Source organism: Haliotis rufescens, unplaced genomic scaffold (assembly GCF_023055435.1).
Source record: "Haliotis rufescens isolate VD_foot unplaced genomic scaffold, xgHalRufe1.0.p SCAF_2, whole genome shotgun sequence".
Lineage (NCBI taxonomy): Eukaryota > Metazoa > Mollusca > Gastropoda > Lepetellida > Haliotidae > Haliotis > Haliotis rufescens.
The window spans coordinates 51,547,586-51,553,811 of NW_025963890.1; positions in this window are offsets into that span (position 1 = coordinate 51,547,586).

The following is a 6,226-nucleotide window of genomic DNA, read 5'->3' on the forward strand; positions in this document are numbered from 1 at the left end:
ATGAGTGTAAGGATCCCTTTCAGTGAACATTTCATCTCAAGTGAGTTTACATGTGTGTTTGTTGTTTAACGCCCCACTCAGCAATATTGCAGCTACATGATGGCGGTCTGTAAATAATCAAGTCTAGACAGGACAATCTAGTGAATGAATCACGAATCACTATCATCAACTAGACCTTGAATGGTGTAGCCTTTATCATTCGAGCAAGAGTCGTGTGACGCTCTTTGAAATCTTTGAAAAACAAGTTCTGACATGAATTCAACAAAGGCTGGAGCCGCTAGAATATTGCTCGACATAAAGGGAAAGTTGACTATTGGAAAGTGGAAGTCATCTCTTTTGTCATACAATCTTGTTGATAGTTTGGTGTCCATCTAAATTTCTATGCCTGGATCTAAATATGAAACAAATAAGGCAGTTCCTCTGGTTTCTTGTAATTTCAGTTCAGGTGGTTAATTCAGTGGAAAGGAAAAGACGTACCGCTATTGTAAAAGCGCATTGTCCTATTAGTGCCCTCCGAATCTCAAAGTTTCTTTTTAGCTCACCTTACCTGAAAAGCCATGTGAGTTTATGTCGTGGCAAGTCGCCCGTCATCGTCTGCGTCGTGCATTGACTATAACAAATTTAGACGTCTCCTCTTTAATGGCCAGATGGATTCATCCTACATTTTGTGCAGAGGTTTGTTACTACAGTCGAACCTCGTTGTGTCGAACTCGTGGGGCACTTGGGAAGGTCCGAGTTATCTGGGGTTCGAGACAACCAACAAAATGTATTTTCGAAAACCAAACATCATGTTATGAATATTACATGTTATCTGGTCATCTTTGGTTTCGTGAAACGTTTCAACGTCGATAACCATATTGTAACAAATAATAACAATCCACCGGCCAAGCCATGTTGCTAACCCTGCTGAGTTTAATTATTTGCTAACACTCACATAACCCATAGCTCTAGCATTAGATTAACCTATACAGTCTTAATCCGTGTTAACCATTTTTCTGTTTACACGTGTCAACGGCAGTCACATCATGACGCTTCAGCAACTTGCTGCCGATGTTACAAAGTAATAAGGAGATTCAAGTATGTTTAAGGCATCAACATTATAATTTCAAAATTGCCTCCAAGTAGCCATCTTTGATTAGAAAAATAACTTTGAAATCTTTAGCAACTGCCCTTGGACATCCTGTAATTCGAATAAATATAAGTGACAAAATACTTTCCATAGTCATAAGAAATCTCTGCCCAAAACAGGATCGATTTTTCGATTCCGACCATATGATGAGCATGTGTTCATGAATCACTATCAAATACTGATGATACTAGGTGTTTATAAACAGGTGAGCGTATCCTGCCCTAACGGTGGCACTCGTCATAAACACATGCGAAGGCAAGTCAATTGTTCACCCATAAAAATAGGGAATAGCATAAGATAGCATTTTGGTCACTGATGCGTCAAATTTGGAAATGTATCCATATGTCTACCATCAAAGTTTTTGAAAGCCTTACTGAGGTCTTGTATGTTGTAACATTGATCAAAGAGATGTATGAAGCTCTTTGAAATCTTGGTAGAAAAAGGATGCTTGATTGCACCTCAAAAGTTGTGATATGTTAACACCAAAGGCGACATTAAGGTAAAGTTGACCATTGGAAAGTTGAAGTCATCCCTCTTGTCATACAGTCTTGTGGAGAGTGTTTTGTTACTCTCAATCTTTATGCATAGATCTCAACATGAAACAGATGAGGCGGTCTCACTGGTCTCCTTTATTTCCAGTTATGGTGGGTAAATTGTGGAAGGTAATTGGCTATTTGATGGTTTTGTAAAGACCAGATCATCGATATACCTTGAGCTTAAGTTAAACTCTTCTTGGACAAATTACCTTGTATTTGTCAATCCGAGCAGAAATTCCGATTCATATGCATAAAGAAACAGATCAGCATGAAGGGGAACACACTTGGTGCCTATGGCATGCCTAAATGTCTTACCCCCAAATATTACATAGTTGTTATCAAAGAGAAAGTCAAGCATTTCACATGCTGTCTTCACAGTAAATTTCAGGCTTTCATTTTGACAAATTGCCCTGAATTTCAGAGCGAGTGAGCGAGTATGGTTTTACGATGCTTTTAGCAATATTCCAGCAATATCACGACAGAAGACACCAGAAATGGGCTTCACACATTGTACCCATGTCGGGAATCGAACCCGGGTCTTCGGCGCGACGAGCGAACGCTTTAACCACTAGGCTACCCGACCGCCCCCTTGAATTTCAGAAAATAAATACGTAACTGTATCCATGCATAACGTCACAGTTTTTTAACAAAAGTCCCATGGATCATGGAATAAAGTATTCCCAAGTTTGTCATGTGGGATAGTTGTGTACAAAGTTGAAAAATCAAATGTTTGGACAGAACTAAACTTGGTTCTTTTCTGATAAATCAAAACGTCAAGCAGTCCTTTGAAGGTTTTGAGAATCCACATGGTATTAATTCCATTTGTCTCAAATACTTTTGTGAATATATATTAAGTCCTTCCTTGATTGGCCGCCTCCGTGGTCTTGTGGTAGAGCGTCCGCCCGGAGAGCGGAAGGTCCGGGGGTCGATCCCCGGCGGCGTCATACCAAAAGACGTTAAAAGATGGTACTTGTTGTTACCCTGTCTGGCGCTCGACATTAAGGGGCTAAAACAAGGACTGGTCGGCTCGGAGTCAGTATACTGTGTCTGAGTGGGGTATTCATGTTAAACTGCGGCATGGTATCTCAGTGAGCTAGCACTATAAATCGGCATCAGTCCGGACTAGTACAAGCAGCCACAGACACACACGTGCATGCACGTCGCTATATAAGTGCAATAATCTTGGACGCGACGTTAAACCCAATTTCACCTCACCTCACCTTCCTTGATTGCATTTAGGATTAGAACGGTATCGATGCAACTACGACAGCATGGTATTCATGCCTTCAGACCGTACAGCGGAATAACATTGACGCCTGAACGACGTCAAAGATTGAGGTGGACACGGACCGTCACACAATGGTAGAACAGAAACTGGGAACGGGTATTCTTTTCAGACGAAAGTCGATTCAAGCTCGTAAGTCCTGACCGTAGAGTTCGTATTCACCGTCGACGTGGAGTGTTGCTGCATTTGGGATGTCAGTAGCGTCATTGTTTGGGGCCGCAGTCTACCTCAAGTCATTCGACCTCTCATGTCCTCCGCTCGCCGTCGAGTTGGAGCCTGCATTCATGCCCGTTGTGGGAACGCACGACATTAAACGGTTTACTAAATGTATTCTTGAATGATCGAATACCGGACAACTTACCCAACCTTCAGGATTGTGCCCAAATAGGCTTCATTTAACTTACCATTGAATAATTTATGATAATGGAAAATGAGGAATTTGGCAATTGCAACTATCATGTCTCAACTGATCGTCATATCTTGCTTCGTGTAGTGTCTATTGTTCGTGAGTGTATGTAGTTCGAAGTTCGTTCGTATCTCAATTTGGAAATCAAATATGGCTGCCAGCAAGATACTCGAAAATACGAAACAAAATATTCGTTATCTGTCGTAGGCATCTCCTCAAACTGACGACGATGAAACTTCACATGCTTCTTTCCACAAATGAGGACAAGTCAACTTTTTCAAGATTTGTGGCCAGTACATTAATTTGTGCATGTTCAGTTAGATGTCGGACACAGCACATACGTTCAATTGCTTGTAAAAATAGTACGTTTTGAGATTTATTTGACCTTCGCGTTTGGACAGTGCGCTTCAATTCTCCCACAATGCATTTCTTTGTAAACATCCTCTCCCCGGAAACCACTAATGCAGTGAAGCTGACATTTCACAGGCTTGTTCCAACGACCCATGGCAACTCAATTTGTTTAAGATTTTAAATATGCCTTTCATCATGGCCTCCCCGAGAATCCTTAATGAAAACCGACTTATAGCCATTGGTCAGCGTAATAAAAAGGGTATTGCGTTAAGTCAGTAGTGAGACTCAACTCACGTGTTCCATTTTTCACATTATTTGTTATGTTACCTTGATTCGACTTTGCTCTTAAATTCTCACAAAATGCATATTTGGCTCTGTAAAAATCTGAAATTTGAAACTGCCAGACTGAGGAAGCATAACTTTGCATGTTTCTCTTTATCGTGAAATTATTTGTTCAAATCATTAGGATTTTAGAATGTTTCCTTAGTCCTCAGTATGTATGGTAGAAAACATGTGCATATCAATGCTGATAGCATATCTGTATAAGTGTCTCTCTTTGTTAGCTACATATCCAGGTGAGCTACAGCGCACCACTTTTATATCTTTCCAGGTACTGTTGACTTTAATTGTGTTTCAAATAGTCAGTTGTTAAAACGTCGTGTATATGCTGTGTACATGAATATAGTGTATGATAGTCAGTTGTTAAAACGTCGTGTATATACTGTGTTCATGAACATGTGGTATGATAGTCAGTTGTTAAAACGTCGTGTATATACTGTGTTCATGAATATAGTGTATGATAGGAATTCGGTTTGTACACGTGAATGTGTGTAAATACACCAACAATAATCATTATTGAACATCTGCGGAAACAAATTCCAAGATCATATAAGGCAAAGCAATGATGACAAGTATATAAATGGATCACTGAAAATCAGTGTTCAAACCAGATGTTCGCGAAAAGGGTAAGCATGTCCTGATCAGACAATTTTCGTGGAAACAAAATATGTCATATTATTTACTAAAGAAGATATATATATCTGTATACGCTTACCATACTGCTATGGGGTTTGAAAGGTTCAGTTCAGTTCACTGAACCTGAGACAGCGTCCCTGGAGATTGTTGTCAGGGCAACTAGTTATTGCTGGATTCAACCACTTCATAGACCCACATATAAGACAAATTCCGTGTTGTTTATATACCCTTATTAAAACTTGCTGAAACTGCGGTTTGTCCTGACCTTGTCTATAAGCATTAACGTAAACACACATCAGAGAGCATATCGCCCGCATTCCCACCAGTTCATCCGGCTATTGCATTACACTGGTGTCGTACACGGGTTTTATCAAGGTCACTTGAGACAGGAAAACGTCCGTGCAAAAGCACACATAAAGCAACATTTTTTTAGAGTTGTTGTACGATCGTATAATATGAAATAGGCTTCACCATGCAGACAATTTTACATTTGCCATCTTCAGATAGTAGGACGATGGTTTTTCGTTACAGTTTTGATACATAAGCAATGAACAGTCCCACCTTGTTTACACGAAATCATCGGAAACTAAGCAGATCACCCGGGTTGTAGTTAGAGGCAAGCAGAGTGTTGATATTAGTCTTAGTCTTAGTGTCGATGTTAGTCTTAGTCTTAGTGTCGATATTAGTCTTAGAGTCCATGGTCCTAGTGTCGATATTAGTCTTAGTCTCAGTGTCGATATTAGTCTTAGTCTCAGTGTCGATATTAGACTTAGAGTCCATAGTCCTGGAGTCGATATTATCTGTGTCGATAGGGATTCTTTGTCACAGTGTTGATATTAGTCACAGTGTGGATAATTGTCTTATTGTCGATATTAGTCTTAGCATGGTCACAAAAAAGTCTTAGTGTCGATATTAGTCAAAGTGTCGATATTAGTCATAGTGTCGATATTAGTCATAGTGTCGATATTAATCATAGTGTCGATATTAATCATAGTGTCTAACTTAATCTCAATGTCAATATTCGTCTTAGTGTCGATATAAGTCGCATCGTCTTTTACAACATATGCAATTACAGGAGGCCGAATTTACGATGTTTCACTGTATGCGTGTATGAGTTGTTATTTCTTGGCCCATATGGGTCTCATAACATACATTCATATATATTACTCAAGCATTGTACAGGGTACGTGTTAGGGTCAAGTCCCATTAATCCGACATTGTTGGTTACATATGATTATGTTGGATAAACGACTCGGAGTATGTCGGATAATCAAAATTAGGTAGTATTAACGTTTGTGATTGAAAATCGGACAACTACACGATAGATAACGATTCAAACACGTAATGAAAAAAGGAAATATTCCTATTGTTATGTTACATTGTTAGCGGAAATGTTTTCTAATCATCAACCTCTATAAATTTTAACATTCAAAATGCATTTTAAAGCATAGTCTCGCATGGAACTCGCCAAATTAAAACTAGTCCCACAATGCTGAAGACTTCCTGTTAGTAATTTCATTGGTCGGGCAAAGTTCGCGAAAGGT